The 18,832-nt window shown below is 33.1% G+C and overlaps 1 protein-coding gene across 6 annotated transcripts in view; it reads left to right on the top strand.

The window, feature by feature from the left end:
* The window catches only part of LOC117169177 (DNA-binding protein D-ETS-3-like), a 600,266-nt gene that overhangs the window by 357,701 nt on the left and 223,733 nt on the right, over nucleotides 1-18,832 (top strand). Inside the window, exon 1 of one of the 6 annotated variants that reach the window (XM_033355403.1) lies at nucleotides 10,855-10,989. The exons of the other annotated variants lie outside the window; for them this stretch is intronic. The gene's annotated coding sequence lies outside the window, so the exon portion shown is untranslated. Of the gene's footprint in view, nucleotides 1-10,854; nucleotides 10,990-18,832 lie in introns of those variants that run through there. 6 annotated transcript variants of the gene reach the window in all.

Raw genomic sequence — 18,832 nt, 5'->3', positions numbered from 1 at the left:
AATGTGACTGGAAAGTATGAGGGCCTGTTGAGAATTATCAAACGCAGAATTTTATGTATCACACATATGGGGTTGACACCTCTAACACACCCTCACGAGTAGCTGAAAACTACCCTTAAAACAAAAACTGTCAATTGTTCATGAAATCGACCTTTTGAGCACTGTATTATCGTTCTTTTTACTTGAGATTATTACTATGGGTCTATTGGCATATTTATCGTCATTCTTTAATTAATTATTAATTATTTTAAAAAATTAAATTATAAAAAAAATTTCAAAAATTTGCCACCCCACCCCCCTTAAAATTATTATTATTAATCTAGTGGAATATTTAATAACATTGGTTTATTAATTTGTGATTGTTTAAACAAATGAAATTTGCTTGAATAGTTTCGTTTCGAATTTTTTGAAAATAAAAATTATTACTGTGTGTCTAGTGGAATTTTTATCAGCAGTAATTAACTACTGATTATTAATTAATTTAATAATGATTAATTTATCAATTTTATTTAAGCGCTAATTTGTATTGAAATTTTTTTTTTAATAAAGGTAATCAAACAATGTTGATAAATATGCCACTGAAGAAATATTATTAATTTTTATTTTAAAATATTTAAACAAATACCATTTGTTTAAACAATTTAAAATTGATGAGCTAATGTTATTAAATATTCCACTAGATTAATAGTAATAATTTTTAGGGGGGGAAAACTAATTTTCGAACAAAAAATTATTTAAACAAATTCCATTTCTTTAAACAATTAGAAATTAATTAACCAATGATATTGAATATTCCACTAGACCAATATTAATCATTTTAAGTAAAGAAAGACAAGAATATATTGTTTAAAAGGTCAATTTCATGAAGAATTGACATTTTTGTTTTAAGGGCAGTTTTCAGGTACATGTGGGGGTGTGTTAGGGGTGTCAAACCCATATGTCTGATAGATGAAATTTTTCGTTGGATATTTTTCTACGGACCCCCATACTTTCCCGTCACATTTTTTTCAACACTAAACAATTATTCTAGAACCTCAAAAAAGTTATTTTTCTCCATGCATTTTACATGGGAAGCTTTAAGTTAAAACCGGCACCTGTTAAAATAAAAAAATTAAAAATTAGGGAAAGTTTTTTTTTCGGATTCAGAATGATATGTGGAGGATCGTTGCCCTCTAGCATTCAAAAAGATTTTGCCATGCATTTTTGGACCACCCTAGTGTGCACTGAGGGGCTCGTGCACAATTTTTCAGAACCCCGTTTGTAAAGCACAACTCATCACAAGTTACGGTTTTTTGAAATTTGATTATTCTGCGGCTTTGTATTTTTTTTTTAATTTCACATTTTGAGTTTTAATATGAGCACTATTGAGCTTACCGAATTGTGTTAAAAGGAATAATAACTGCATTTATGAAGCACAATTTAGCACAAGTTTTGGTTTTTCGATTATTTTTTGGTCTTGAATGTTTTTTCAGTTTAACATTTTGGGTTTTAATATGAAAACTTTTGTTCTTACCTAATTTTGTCAGAGGGAATAAAACTGAATTGGTCGATCACAACTCAGGACAAGTTCCAGTTTTTAGAAATTTGATTTTTTTCGGGTCTTGTACGTTTTTTGAGTTTCATATTTGAGTTTTAATATGACAACTACTGATCTTACGTAATTTTGTAAGAGGGAATTAAGACTGCATTGGCCGAAGACAACTTCGCACAAGTTTTAGTTTTTCAAAATTTAATAATTTTTGGATCTTTCGTTTTTTGAATTTAACATTTTGAGTTTTAATATAAGAACTGTTGATCTTACATAATTTTTTTGGAGAAAGTAAAGACTGCATTTGTCTAACACAACTCTGCCCAAGTTTAATTTGTTCAAAATTTGACTATTTTTGGATCTTTTATGTTTTTTGAATTTAAGATTTTGAGTTTTAATATAACAACTGTTGATCTCACGTAATTTTCTTAGATGGAGTAACGGCTGCATTTGTCGAGCACAACTCTGCCCAAGTTTTATATTTTAGAAATTTGACTGTTTTTAGATCTTTTGTGTTTTTTGAGTTTTAGATTTTGAGTTTTAATATGAGAACTGTTGATCTCGCCTAATTTTGTTAGAGGTGAAAAAGAGTACATTTGTCGAGAAAAATTTAGGACCATTTTTAGTTTTTCGAAATTTTAAAAAGTAGAAAATGTTTGCTGTTTGGTTTTTTTATAGAGTGGTTAGGTTTTTGGAATTTTTCCTTCCTGCACAAAATGGTGTATACTAGCTTAACCTTTCTTTTTGCTTTAGTAAGAAGTTGCGGATCAAGCAAAAAAAATTTTTTTTTAATTGTGCCCATAATTTTTAATTTTTCAAAAAACCGTTTACGGCACAAATGAGCGCAAGTCTAGCACAATTTAGCACAAGTTTCATTTTTTTAAAGAAATAAGTTTGCGGATCTAGCTTCCGAGGAATAAAGGATTAGGATCCACTGCCCTGCAATACGCCATCTATTTTTTCAATGCGGCCAAAATTTGAACTAGCGAGTTTGAACTAGCGAGTTTGAACTAGCGAGTCCATGTTTGTCCTTCCAAAAAAAAGTATCTGTTGTCGTACAATTTGTGTTTAAAATGTAGTAAATATAACATAATTTGGAGCCTATTTTAATTTTAAGGCTTCAAATTAAAAAAATTTGGGTGTGTTTTCTTATATATAAAAAAGGACACTCCAAAATATAGATACAAATCAATTTTAAAACTTCAACAATTAACTGAATTGGCTCACTCCAAAATTATGCTCCGTTATAAATGACTAAAGCATAATTGAAATGTCTTGGGTTTGGATAATAATATCAAAATTGACCTGCAACTAGAAGAAGACCTGCAACTAGGACCGTATGACCAGCACAAAACGCATTCTCTCATTACTAGCGAAATTTGGTAGGATTTTAAAGATGCATTTCAATTTGCGCTTAAAAACCATTTTTTTATTATTTTTCATAGTTTAAAATAATAATTGGATGAAAAAAATTAACATTTATCAGAAATTAAGTGCTACATGTAGAATTTTCATCGCATGCAGCGAAAAAACAAGTTTTATGTTGAAACGGTTTGTGTCAAAAAAAAAATTATTTCAGTAAGATATATATATTTCAACACCTTATAAGCTTTAATTAACTTACCTTGACAAGAGAATCAATTTCAAAGCGATCCTTGCGTATCAGAGTAAAATCTCAGAATATTATTATCTTTTAAAGAGTGTCTCCGATTCAAAACCGATTCAAAACCGATTTCCGATTTCAAAACCTCTATACTCTGTCGAAAACACGTTTCGTCGAGAGAAGATTAGACCGAGAGTTAAAACTCTCGAAAGAAGAAGCACGACCCAAGTGTCAGTCAAAATATAATAGTGAAGGCTCGTAGGCAATCGCCCTTTGCATTTCCGGCCTCCTGTTGAGGCGTGAAAATAGAGCGACCGTTAGACCGAGTGACCGGAAACCCTCACGACGCAATCGAACGTCTTAAGTAGCTTCTTTTAGCATCTAGGGATTATGTCCTGAGCGACAGGCCATGTAGAGACAAAAAAGACTTAAAATTATTCATTATATTTGGCTGGGAGTGTCACCAAGTAACCACGTGCGAGGGCCATAGCCTGATTATACTAAGTAAGGGATTAACCCTCTGAAAATATTAGGTTTCTATTGTGAAAAGGCTTCCACCTGAGAGAAGACAGTGTCATTGACCTTTCCTGTAGCGTACCTGTCTATAATTATAAAGTTATTTTCCCTAAAAGCGGGTATTAATATCCTTACGATAAATCATTGCGCAACTAACTTAAGGTTTTAATTTTGATTTTTGTACCAATGATCCGTAAAGTTACTTATTCTACTAGACAATTAGCGCCCAACGTAGGGCATGCGAGTATAAAAAAGAAAAAGATTCTCAATCAATAAATAGTTGAATGTTATAATGTATGGTAATAAAAAGAAATTGATAGAAGCATTCTTCAAAGAGGACAAAAATGTTAAAAGAACATATCTGCCACCCCCAACAAGCCAGAAACATGTAACGTCGGGAATGTCTGGACTTGACAAAATGTTAAACAGCCTGAGTCTTGAAGAACAAAGTATGGCCAGATTAGATAAATGGCTGGAAGAAAACAAAAAACGATTAAATCGACGAAATTAGACTGATTTCAAAAGACTAAAAGTGATAGACGTATAAAAAAAAAGAAAAATAGTGCGCGAATACTTGAAAATATAAACATTTCATATTATCAGTATACGATAATCCGCGAGTGTAATGGACAAATAAACAAAACATAGTTCACTACGATGAAGCAGCTTATCGACTTTATCTACCTCCCGATCTCACAAAAAAAATTATATGGGAGTGCCACTATTCGTATGGACACCCCGGAGTCGATAAAACGCATAAAATAATGCAAGAGTCGTTTTATGTGCCAAAATTGGCAAAATATACACGACAATTATTGGCAACTCCTGCTAGAGAAATAAAGTCACAACACAAGCTTCTTAGGCCATACAAGAGCCGGTACTCCCGACTGAACCCTTGGAAATGGTGTCAATTGATTTCTTTGGACCATTGACTAAGACAAAATATGGTTATGAGTATCTCTTAGTAATGATCAACACATTTACTAAGTATACGAAATTGTATCCACTCCGAAGAGCAGCTGGGGATAATGGCTCTGAGAAAATTGGAGGAATTTGAAGAGCACGTGGGGAAACCACAAAAAAATAATCTCAGACTGAGGCTCACAATTCACGAGTCTCCGTTGGAAACAAGGATTACAAGGGAAGGGAATAAGAGGGATCCTTACCTCCATACGACACCCCCAAGCTAACATGTTTAAGCGCGTAAACCGCGAACTCGCCCGACTATTTAGGACTCTCCTATCACCCGACAAACACAATGGGTGGTATTCACAACTGGAAAAAATGGAAACTATAATAAACGAGTCGCACCACGAAACAACGGGCGTCACACCTTACGAAGCGCTATGGGGGCGTAAACCCAAAAGATGGTGAACCGACCTCCTGGCGTGCGTCCCTCGTCCAGCAGAAAAGGATAGACAAGAACAAATAGTCGTGAAAAAAGAAAGAATTAAGACTAGAAGAGGAAAGAGGCTAGCAAAACTCAACGCCAAAAAGAAAGGATTAACTTTTGAAATTATTGACTGGGTACTGGCTAGAGCCTGCAACGTGTCGAACCCTGTGACAGGTACGATGGCCAAATTTCTCGCTATTTACGAAGGACCGTATAAAGTCAGCAAACGATTAGCCACAAATGTCTACATTTTGAGGAACCTTGAAAACGAAAGGGAAAGAGCACAATACCACGCAAACGACCTCCGGAAATATCTTTCTAGGAAAACCTAGAAGAGGGGATGAGAAAATCAAGACCCTTGAAGGAGGCACAGTATAAAAGGGCCTACTAAAATCTAGGAATGTCAGTTTCGAACTGAACCCTCAAAATACTAGACGGAAGCACGAGCGATATCGACTAGAGACCCTGTTTGTCTGGACTCAGGGGAAGAGAATTTTATCAAGATAGTCTTTCGTGACTACGTAGTCTTATCACCGTACTGGAAGAAAACCGAGAAAGAGAGGAAGGAAAAACCATGTAAAAAGAAAGCTCCCCGGAAGGAAAATATGGAGATAGGGGAGGTACGTGCCACACATTTTGTAAAAAGATTTACTACACGAGATGCGTGCACCTCAACCCGAGAGGAAGTAAACCCACCTGCCACAGAACCCGAGGTCATCACGATGGAAGATAATTCACCGGAGGTGGACAAGCTCCCAGAAAATTCAGAGAAAATGGAGAAGACGCATCCAGAAATCGAGATTATCATTATCGAGGATGAAACAGAGGGAGAAGAAACTCCAACGAGAAAAACAATCCCAGATAAGAACATCCCGTTAACCCTTCAACAATCGTACAGTGAATCTCTAACAACAAACATCGAGGCAGTCCCAGAGATGCGTAAAGTTGAGGAGGAAATTCGTCACGCTGCTCAAATCAAGCAATTGTATCGGGTGGCAGTACGAGACAGAATGCAGAGAAAAAGGAAAGAGCAGGCCGAGGCAACAACAAGCGGCCCTGGACAGGCGCTAACCAGTGTAACGTCGGAGAACTGGACACCGTACCGGGACTGGACCCCAGCACCAGCCTGGCCTCCAGAGGATGATTGTGCTTTTAAAGAAAGAAATGAGGCACGCAACCCCCATAGAAACAACAGAGACGAGAAACATCTCATCAATATGGATGAAAACAACATGATTAGGAAGAGGAAAAAATGATAACGCCTCAATTGAGTGTACATATCCTAAAAACGACGAAAGAACACTTTTACGTCACCGTCATGATATGTTTTTTTTTATTTTCTTCTCTTTCATTTCAATGTAAAATATCCGCTGCCTACAGAACCATTATATGTTAGCCGAATTAATTTCTCAAATATATCGCCGACTCACTTATAAGAAACTCTATTGCTCCGCTTCAATTTTGGGTGGCAATTGTAACCCTCGAATTTCAAGGGTTACCTGTAAATAGGCAAAAATATTATCTCCTATGTGATCCCTCTAAAACAGAAGCATCGCACAGGAAAGACTTTATAGTGCAAACTCCAGCAACTCCCTCCTCGACGACCTTACGCAAGATCGAGAAGGGGGAGTTGGAAACAGGACTATAAAAAGGGGAACCCAGCTTCAAAATATTCTTCTAGATCCTGTGTCTGAAAAGCACAGGTCACAGGAGCAAATCAGTAGGAGAAGCCCAGAGCCTAAACCCTCTGGAACTTGTTCGATAGTTTGCTCTGCAAAAAATAATAAGATTTCAATACATTGAAACCTTATTCGAATTGATTTCTCTCTAAGAGTGCCCAGTGGCATAACCTCCCCTGAAGTTGACGAGACAAGAGATTCAATTTCAAAGCGATCCTTACGTATCCCTAGAACAATCTGTAGTTGCTCTTTGTTTTTAGCATAGATCTTAAGATCATTCATGTAACATACGTGAGTGACCTTGTACTTTCGATCTGCATATTTGCCGCACAAGTACCCGCCGGAATGGCGAAGTGCTTGAGATAGTGGCAATAATGTGAGGCAAAAGAGGAGTGGGCTCATGGTGTCGCCCTGAAAGACACTTCTCTGAAAGGTGACCTTGTTAGTTGTCACAGGATTTTTTCCAGATAAGATAGTAAATCTGGTTTTCCAAAGCGGCAACAATCTCTCTATGCGCCTAACAATTTGCGGATGAACCTTGAAGCTTTCTAAAAGACCGATGATAAGTCTATGGGAGGTCGAATCTAAAGCTTTCCGATAATCAATTCAGGCCATGGATAGTTCACGGTGATAGAATCCTGCATCTTTGCAGACACATCTATCAATGAGCAGGTTCTCCTGAGATCCCGCTACGCCTTTCTTTGAGCCTCGTTGTTCATACATTTCTTGCCACATAGGGCAATTGCCCGAACAACCCTATCATTTAGGATAGCTGTGAATATCTTATACAGTGTGTTCAGATAAGTGATTGGCCTGTAATTCTTCGGGTCAGTTAAGTTGCCTATTTTCGGCAGGAGTATTGTGCGCCCTTCCACCAACCACTCCGGAATCAGCTCTTCTGACTTCAAAATATGAAGTGAAAATACGGGCCAAATATTGATGGGTAGAAGGAAACTTCTTCCACCAGAAGGTTTTGATACAATCTTGTCCCGGTGCAGAATAGTTCTTCATCCCTCTTAATACTTTCTACACCTCGTCGGTAGTGATGGGTGGTCGAGATGGGTCAGAGAGAAACTATTGATTAAATCTGACCCACCTCTCCTTTCGCTCTAGACTTCTCTTAGCGACAGATAGTATCCGTATTTTTTCAGCAATATGCTGCCTGATGGTCAGCAGCTTTGACTTGTTAAGTGTGTGATAACGTGTCCGGTGTACGCGCGCGAACTTGTGAACCCTTGGCGGTGAAATTCCTGCCAGATGTGATGTAGTCAATCACACACTAAATGCGGGACGCGTACTGTCTTACCTAGCCTATCTTTATGGCAAGTTGATGCATTCGCCTTTGGTCTTATGATCAACCGTTGGTTTTGTTTTATGGTTCGCATCGGTCAAAGCTCTCGCTGCATTATACACACAATAATTGATAGCCCAGAGGTCGGATTCTTCAGAAAAATGTCCATAAAGCTTTGCATTCATTTCAGCTAGATCTTTCGGCTTGAGAGAAACCTTGGTGTTGATGTTTCTCCGGGCATAAAGCATCGCGCTTCCTCTATTGGATGCCTGCTCGCGGTTGGTTTTAGTGTCGCCTCTCTTTCTCTGTTACCGGCTGGTTTTAGCTGTGCTAAAGTAGCCTCCGGGTGTTTCTCGCACCACGGAGCATGCAGCCACGCCATCTAACCCCGTCCACCTGAAGTTCCCGAGATTCCGCCGATCCATCGCATTGAATCCATTTTCATTGGCTCCCCCAGCTCTACAGTGGCTGTAATTGTTGGCCGACCCATTGTTGGGAACCCTGCGCGTTCTGTTGTTTTGAACCGCATTCACTACAATCATGTTTGGTGTTGCCATTGTTGTTCCCACGAGAAGCTAGGGAAAGGGGTTCGTCCATCCTTGTAGAGCCCCGCATGCAAGGATAAGGCTGCGTACACTGAGAGGTCGCCCTTCAGCTTCAGCTTGCACTACTGGACGAGGTGGTTAGTTAGTAATTAGAGGGGACGCGATGTCTCATATCATCGACTTACAATTTCGATTTGATTAGTATTGCCAACAGTGATCCAAAAATACTTTCCCATAATTGAAGATAAAGGCGCTCATTAGCCTTAGCTCGCGTTCTCCAAATAAAGGCGTGCACTATAGCCAATCAACTATACTATAATCTAAACATGCGCAAATAAAGCTGGTTCAATTAGCATCACTGATTTCAAATGCAATACTAACCGAGACACACACTACTGTTGAACGGAGTAGTTACAACCGAGTATCGTTCACTGCGCAGAAAATATGACAATGTGTGGCTCGACGAGCCGTACAACTTTTATTCCGATTTTTTTATTAAATTGACAGTTTTCTTACTAAAAATAAAAACCCGAAATTTTCATTAAACCGAAATCAATGACTTTTGAATCTAATTCAGTGGACACAAAATTTGGCTACGTCTTTACGACATCGCACAGTGGTAAAAATTTGGAAACAGGTGGTCAAGAACCCCGCACAAAAATTTTTCCCTAAGGGATTTTTACTCATAGATAAGTCTCATTAGTATATGTGGAACTTATTGCGACATGCAATGACATTGAAATCTTTTTTTTTTACTGAGCGATTGAGTCGGAAAGTGAGAGCTTTACGAGTAATATTTAACGCGTTTGATGCAAGTGAAAAACGACTGCACAAAAGAACGCATAACTTGTGAAATGGTGAACAAATTTCTGTTTTCCAAAATGGAATCGTCTATGGAAAGTAAGTGCTGCAATATTATTTTATTAGTGAATCATGAATTTATTGATTGTAATTCACAAGAGCATGTAAAGTCGGTTGAAATCGTCTCGAAGAAAAAACGAGAAGTTATATAATTTGATGAATATAAAAAATGTTCCACCGAGTTCCACCGAGATATTTAGTTTAAAATAATGATTAGGGTTGTCCTTATTACGTAACAAAAAAGCAGCTGTGGATAGCAGCGGTTTTGAGTTTATTCTCAATTTTTATTTTAAGCTTAATATATGTCTATAACCTGAACACTTCGAGCCCCTCTATTCGCTGTGGAAGCGGAAACACCGCAGCGCCCCTGTCGGTGGTATGCGCTAATTCTTGTAAGATGAGTGTTTAATGTTTACATGAGATCGGCTATGATTTTGAATCAAATTCAAAATTATCAAGATAATTAAATTTGTGTTTTTGTGCTGTGTTATCTACATTGGGAAATAATATAAATAGTTATAAGGTAAATATTCATTCTGCTGAAGTAGACTGATCTTTCGTCCTTAAACACAAACTTTTTATGTCGGTTTCACTGAGTATGACTCGTTGACGATAAATTTTAAGTAATTTTGGTTCTGTTTTATCTTAAATTTTAATAAAATTTAAATGGATTTTTTAGATTTAGCAATTGCACAGTGAATGCAAATATCACAATTCCTATCTTAAACTGATGCAATCGCTATATCAATACAATGAATATAATCAATACAATCAATACACATGGGTGATAAGCAAGGTCTGAATAAGTTAGTTTGTAGGGAGAAACTTTTAGTTGTTTTCCAGATTATTTCTTTTTAACAAAATTCGCGGCTGCTAAGCCCTTTGCATACAAATCTTTTGCAATTTTCCAATTCATTCTACTAAAAAAAACATATTTATTTACACAATCAAGGACTTCATGAACTTTCTAATTTTCATAGATGTGTATCGTATATCTCTAATTTAACTGAATAAGGTGGAGACTTCACAGAACTCTGACGAATGACACTGGCTGGAATTCTTTCACTAATACCGTTCATTCGGATTTCCTCTACTCTAATAACATGTATTATAGTCAAAGCCTTTCCCGTTTCAATAGTTATTGATCAAATCCAATTTTTATTATAATATTCATAATGAGCTGTCAATGTAAGTAATCATATTGAGGTTATGTTTAAACCGGCCCAAAGAATTGATGTGCCTTTGAAAACTTATAATTACCGTGTGTCTCTTTTAAAATTTCTTTCTGGACTAGAACTTTTGAAATAGTAAATATCTACTTTCGATTTTTTATTTATAAATGTATGTCTTTATAGAAGTATTCTAAAGTAATATCACAGTGTACCAATTATTTAAGTTTCTATCTAACGAGAATTTTGGTTTGCAGCCGCTCCAAGCGCCAGCAGTCATATCCGGTATCGGCTCAAGGTCAGGTCCTCAGCGAATATTGACAACGAGTTTGGTTAATTAATATAGTTCCAACACGGCTTTAATTTAAACAAGTTTCAATCCGATAAAAAAACAATAATTTTAGGTGGGTTCACTTAACGTATTTTTCCCCCTATGTGTATTGAAAAAATAATTTTGACCGTATATTCATGCAATCTTAACCTAACCTTAACTTAAACTTACTTCTACGAAACAGTGACCCATCGCTTTGCTCTGTTGGCTTATTTATTATTTTTGTAATTCGAATCCTCGAAGCCCAAAAAGAATGATTAGACATTATATAATAAGAAATGTTTCTGAAAAGCTAAAAATCTTTTATGAGATGTGAAACAACATGAAAAGAAATATCAAAATATTGCTACCTCAAATCTAAAAAAAAATGTCAGGATAATACTCGGAAGGGCAGTATGCAAGTCAAGAGAGTCAAATAGAAAATAATTTTAAGAACCGTGCATAGATCATAAAAGTTCATAACATATACGCGGTTTTGTTAAATATTTTTTGTGTTGACTGTCTTATTGTGTAGATTTTTTCCACTCAAAGCTTTAGAGTAACTACGAAATAGATAATGACCTTTTAGGGCTTTTACAAAGGTTCGCAATATTAGATGCATGGTTCACTTATTTTTTACATAATTTTTGTCTTTGGATTTGTAATCAGCGACCATGAAAACCCCATTATACCAATTTTGAAAAGAATTCAAAGTTGATTTAGCATACTCGTTCACCATATTGTATCCACCATTTTGTTTTCGGAATTTTTGAGATTAGATTTGTAATCAGAAACCTTCAAAACCCCGTTATGCCAATTTTGAAAAGAATCGAACGTTTATTTAGCATACTCGCCCGCCGTATTGGATCCGCTATTTTGTTTTTGGAATTTTTGATATCGGATTCGTAATTAGAAAACCTTGAAAACCCCGTTATACCAATTTTGAAAAGAATCGAAAGTTTATTAAGCATACTCGTCTGCCATATTGGATCCGCCATTTTGTTTTCGGAATTTTTGACATCGAATTCGTAATGAGCGACCTGAAAAATCCGTAAGTAATCGAATTTAAACCATTTTATGAACATTTTCTAATTTTAGCCACCTTTTTCCGATTTTTGCCACTTTGCATTGTTACGACATCTTTATGAAAAACATCCAGTGTCAAAGTTTTTCCTTGATGTTTAGGAAAAAAGTTGACAATCTTTTTGCCAAATCATTCTCTTTCTTTAAAAGATACGAGCGATTTTTTATTGCCAAGCGCGCACAGTGGTCTAGAATAGGAATCGACTGTTCATAATCGCCCAAAGGTCATATTTCTTAACCGATTTTAAATTTCGTCTTTTAGAAATGCTCAGCATTAAAATTTTCAGAGAATTTTGGTATGCCATTTTTAAATGGCACATCAGCTGGAGTTATTGAAAATTAACTTTTTTCTTTACATTTAGCTATAGAATACGAATAAAATATTACTTTTCGCATATCACCCCATAAGTCCCTTTATAGGATCCTGAACTAAACCAACAAGTGAAAAAATGTTTAATGTGAGTCTTTGGCACTAATTACAATTTTTTAAATGTTTTTACATTCTCATCAGAGAATGTACTAGATTTATGTAAAATTAGCCCCCCCCCCCCCCCCGGTTTCTGTGAAATATCCACGTTTTGAGATTCCCTGAATCCGATTAACAGGTTTTAAATAATGTGTCTGCCTGTCAATCTGTCTGTCCGTCCGTGCACTTTTTTAGGTTGTTAGCACGAAAACTTTCAAAAGAATACACAAATTGGATTGTGCTTTGGTACACTAGTTTCTGCGAACACTTGTTTCAAGATTCAAAAATCTTCTGTACAATTTTTAAGAGTATTCACAAAGACAAAGTATTTATTTGCATTACTTTTTTTGATGAAACCAAAATTTACCAGGGTTATAGCATTTACAAATTCCAAAAAACACAACGAACATGAATATTTAAAGCTAAATAACGCACGATATGAAAAAAAGTTAAAAAAAAAAAGAAAAATGTTCTTTTTGGTATACCCTACAAGATTATCATAAAAAACTTCTAAATTTTCTTGAAAAATCCAAAATTCAAACTTGGACAGCATAAAAAAATAATGGAAAATCAAAAATTACATTTTGCGTTCAAAGTATGCAAAATAGGCAGATATCAATAGACAAAAATTGGAAATTTCAAATAGATCTACAAATTTTTTATGAATCTGGTCAGTTGCACACTGAATTGCACACTGAATTTTGCCCCAAATGTGCTTAAATACACAACTGATAGAAAATGTTGCCCTGCAAAAATGTAGGAGTTATATCAGGTGATATACGGGGGCGGGACTAACGTCACGTTATCGCCCCCCATTTAAAAAATCGATGTTTAAAACACAACAATTTTGCGTCACATGGATAACAGAGTTATCAGCGATCAAAATAGGGTGACCGAAAAAAATAAAAAGTTTGCCTTCGTATCTTAAGCAATTTTCAATCAATATGATATCTTGGTTAATTAGTTAGCCGAAAATTTTATAGTGGTGGCGCATTTAAGCGCATATAAAGCTATGACAGATAGCTATGATGAATTTGAAAAAAATGTTATAAGTTTAGAAAAATGACGGCAGCAGTTTATGAGCGCATTTAAAGATCTTCAAGGTGATGTGATTTAAACTTTGATTTGTCAAGCGTGGGGGGGGGGGGGGGGGAGCGTGAATCTACTCCCCCCCGCGTAATACCTGATATAACTCCTACAGTTCAGTGTCTCCAGAAAGTGCGTTTTTTCGGCCCCCACCACTCTCCCATCTGGGAGCGACACATTCAAACGTAGCGTGTAGGTGAGTTGGCTCTGTTAAATGCTGCGAAGCCCAGCCTCGTGTAAAGCCGAAATTGCACGAGAAAGAACCCGAGCACTCCCGAGTTCAATTCTGCGAAGACCAGTCTCGTGTAAAGCCGAAAATTAGGCTTATTGCGAAAAGGCAAATATAATTAACTTTATATAAATAGATAAAGAAGACAAGACTTCCGGGTGTAAAATCTTTCAAATTTTGTGCTGCATGCCTTAGTCATATTTTAAGTAAACAATGGATTTTTAACAAATAAAAAACAAACTTTCGACAAAATAGTTACATTTTCTACCTAAGAAATTACTTTTAAACGTACATTTTTTAACTTAAACATTGTAGTTTATACTGAAGTTTGCAGTTAAAAAAATTAATTTTTAAACCAAAATAAATGCGAATTTTCTATAGAAGAATTGTTTTTGATCTAAAACAAATGAATTTTTAATGAAGAATAATTCGCCAAACAAAGAAGTAAAATTTATAACTAAAAAAAATAGTTCAAGAAAAAAAGTGCCAACAAAATTGTTCAATTTTCATCTATAGAAAACGAATTTTAAACTAAAAAAAAAAAATAAATATTTGATCAAATATGGACTAGTTAAATTTTGCAGACAAAAAATGGAATTTTCAACGAAAGAAATTAATTTTCAACTAAAATTATAATGTTTCAACGAAAAATTAAATAGATAAATTTTCAGTTGAAAGATAATTATCAATCCGAAAAAAACAAACTTTGAACAAAATATTTAAATTTCCAAGCAAATAATTAAATTTGCAAACAAATAATTTAATTTTCAAACCATCAACTTTCTACCAAAAACAGAAATTCAAAATTTTCAAAATCAATTTCAAAACAACAAATAAAAGAAGTTTCCTCAAAAATTCACTTTTATCCAAAGAAATGAATGCTTGATTAAAATAGATGAATTTTTAGACAAGAAGAATAATTTTCTAACAACAAAAAATCGAATTTTCAACAGAACAGTTAAATTATCAACCAAAATAGTTATTTAAATACGATTTAATTTCAAAACAGTTTCATTTTCGATGGGAGTAATAATTGCAGTATGAATGGAAACGTTGATGTCCAGTAAAAGTGTAGCTTTGCTGACAACTTGACACATACTTCCTTAATCTGAATGATAGGTACTTTATCTAAACTACTCATTTAAAAATTGTTAATAATTTCGAATAATAAGCTTTACTAAATGAATCAGTTAACAATATGAGAAAATCTTACTAGAGCAATTACTGACTTCTTTCGATGAAAATTATCATTTTCATCTTGTGCACTGACTTAAATTTTAAATTATGAACTTTTTCATAGAATCAAATGAAAAATTGGGTTAAAAAGATGATTGTAAGTATTACGTCCACATATGAATGGACAAAATTGTTAAAATGCGAGCTTACAAGTTCGAATCCAAGTTTCAGGCAAATATTTACATTAAAAAGAAACAGAAAATTCTGGTAATTAATCCATTTACTTTTATTGAAGGTAGGTCTTCTTAATCTTTATACAGTTTCCACATAAATTGTCATATTGATGACAAACGATACTTAAAATATTTCTGTCACAATTACTATATTTTTTGAAGCGCTATTACACAACCCACATACTCACATACACATACACATATATTCCAAATGTGGTTCATTAATGATAATTAATCAACCTTAAATTAACAGGACAACATATTTCGTAAAGTGTTCAAGGTGACACAACTATTTCGAATTTCGTACACTTGTACCAATTAATATCAATTTTTAATTAAATTTTTTAAAATTTTAAGGGAATTTATTATTAAAATTTTTAATTCAAGAAATATATCATTAAAAAGAAACAAGTCATTTGCCGTCGCTTCAAATTTCATTTTTGAAAAATTTAAGTTTTATCTTTCCGTGAAACAGTTTAGTCATTCGCTTTTAACTTTCGTGGTTTATTTTATTTTTAAATTCAATTCGTTAAAATCTTAAGGGCATTTATTATTAAAATTTGTAATTTAAAAAATATATAATTAAAAAGAAACAGGTCATTTTCCGTTTCATTTTATTTATATATTTTTAAATTACAAATTTTAATAATATATGCCCTTAATATTTAAAAAAATTGAATTTAAAAATGCAATTAATTGGTACAAGTGTTCGAGATTCGAAATAGATGTGTCACCTTGAAAACGTTACGAAATACGTTGTCCTGGTAATTTGAGGTTCATTAATTATCATTGAAGAACCACATTTGGAATATGCGTGTGTGTGTATGTGTATGTAAGTGCGTGGGTTGTGTAATAGCCCTTCAAAAAATATAGTAATTTTGACAAAAATATTTTAAGTATCATTTGTCATCCATATGACGATTTATGTGGAAACTGTATAAAGATTAAGAAGTCCTACCTCCAATAAAAGTAAATGGATTAATTAACAGAATTTTCTGTTTCTTTTGAATGTAAATATTTTCCCGAAACCTGGATTCGAACTTGCAAACTCGCATTTTAACAATTTTGTCCGTTTATATATGGATATAATACTTACAATCATCTTTTTAACTAAATTTGAAATTCAATTTGTTATAGTCTTAAGGGCATTTATTGTTACAATTTGTAATTAGAAAAATATATAATTAAAAAGAAATAAGTCATTTGCCGTCGCTTCAAAATTCATTTTTCAAAAACTTAAGTTTCATCTTTCCTAGAAACAGTTTAGTCAATCGCTTTTTACTTTCGGTTTTTATTTTATTTCTAAATTCAATTTGTGAAAATCTTAAAGGTATTTATTGTTACAATATGTATTTAAAAAAATATGTAATAAATAAAAGAAGTCATTTTCTGTCGCTTCAAATTTCAGTTTTGAGTAAAAATAATTTTTTTCTTTCCAGGAAAAAGTTTAGTCATTCGCTTTTTACTTTCCGGATTAATTTCATTTTCAAATTCAATTTTTTAAAATCCTAAGGGCATTTATTGTGACAATTTGTAATTTAAAAACTATACAATTAAAAAGAAATACGTCATTTGGCGTCGCTTCAAATTTCATTTTTCAAAAATTTAAGTTTTCTCTTTTCTAGAAACTGTTTAGTCATTCGCTATTTACTTTCATGGTTTATTTTATTTTTAAACTCAATTTGTTGAAATATGGAGTGCATTTATTTATACAATATGTATTCAAAATAATATGTTGTTAATAAAAACAAGTCCTTTTCTGTCGCTTCAAATTTCATTTTTCAATAAAATTATTTTTTATCTTTCCTGGACAAAGTTTAGTCAGTCGCTTTCTACTTTCGGGGTTAATTTCATTTTTAAAATCTTAAGGGCACTTATTATTAAAAATGGGCATTAAAAATATATATGATTAAAAAGAAACAACTCATTTGCCGTCGTTTCAAACTTCATTTTTTTTAAATTTCAGTTTTATCTTTCCTTGAAACAGTTTAGTCATTCGCTATTTACTTTCATGGTTTATTTTATTTTTAAACTCAATTTTTTGAAATATGGAGGGCATTTATTTATACAATATGTATTAAAAAAAATATGTTGTTAAAAAAACAAGTCATATTCCGTCGCTTCAAATTTCATTTTGTAATAAAATTAATTTTTATCTTTCCTGGAAAAAGTTTAGTCATTCGCTTTTTACTTTCCGGGTTAATTTTATTTTTAAAAGCTTAAGGGCACTTATTATTAAAATTTGGCATTAAAAAAATATATAATTAAAAAGAAACAAGTCATTTGCCGTCGCTTCAAATTTCATTTTTTTTAAATTTCAGTTTTATCTTTCCTTGAAACAGTTTAGTCATTCGCTATTTACTTTCATGGTTTATTTTATTTTTAATCTCAATTTGTTGAAATATGGAGGGCATTTATTTACACAATATGTATTCAAAAAAATATGTTGTTAAGAAAAACAAGTCATTTTCTGTCGCTACAAATTTCATTTTTCAATAAAATTATTTTTTATCTTTCCTGGAAAAAGTTTAGTTATTAGCTTTTTACTTTTGGGGTTAATTTCATTTCTAAATTCAATTTTTTAAAATCTTAAGGGAATTTATTATTAAAATTTGTAATTAAAAAAATATATAATTAAAAAGAAACAAGTCATTTGCCGCCGCTTCAAATTTGATTTTTCAAAAATTCAAGCTTGATCTTTCCTTGAAACAGTTAAGTCATTCGCTTTCTACTTTCATGGTTTATTAAATTTTTAAGCTCAATTTGTTGAAATATGAAAGGCATTTATTATTACAATATGTATTAAAAAAAAAATGTAATAAAAAAAACAAGTCATTGTCCGTCACTTCAAGTTTCATTTTTCAATGAAATTAATTTTTATCTTTCCTGGAAAAAGTTTAGTCATTCGCTTTTTACTTTCGGGTTTAATTTCATTTTTAAAATCTTAAGGACACTTATTAGTAAAATTTGGCATGAAAAAATATATAATTAAAAAGAAACAAGTTATTTGCCGTCGCTTCAAATTTCATTTTTTAAAAATTTAAGTTTTATCTTTCCTAGAAACAGTTCAGTCATTCGCTTTTTACTTTCGGGGTTTATTTTATTTTAAAATTCAATTCGTTCAAATCTTAAGGGCATTTTTTATTAAAATTTGTAATTGAAAAAATATATAATTAAAAAGAAACAAGTCATTTGCCGTTTCTTTTTAATTATATATTTTTTAATTACAAATTGTAATAATAAATGCCCTTAAGATTAAAAAAAATGAATTTAAAAATGAAATTAATTGGTACAAGTGTACGAGATTCGAAATAGATGTGTCACCTTGAAAACGTTACGAAATACGTTGTCCTGTTAATTTGAGGTTCATTAATTATCATTGATGAACCACATTTGGAATATGTGTGTGTATGTATATGTGAGTGCGTGGGTTGTGTAATAGCGCTTCAAAGAATATAGTAATTTTGACAAAAATGTTTTAAGTATCATTTGTCACCCATGTGACAATTTATGTGAAAACTGCATAAACATTAAGACCTACCTCCAATAAAAGTAAATGGATTAATTACCAGGTGTATACATATGAAACCGGTATTTTTTCAAGAAAAAAAACACATTTATTTCAAGAGAATGATAACAAATATTTTATTCAAAGTATGCGCCC

The sequence above is a fragment of the Belonocnema kinseyi genome, chromosome 3, assembly GCF_010883055.1.
Source record: "Belonocnema kinseyi isolate 2016_QV_RU_SX_M_011 chromosome 3, B_treatae_v1, whole genome shotgun sequence".
Taxonomy (NCBI): Eukaryota; Metazoa; Arthropoda; class Insecta; order Hymenoptera; family Cynipidae; genus Belonocnema; species Belonocnema kinseyi.
This window is presented reverse-complemented; position numbering and strand designations above follow the sequence as displayed.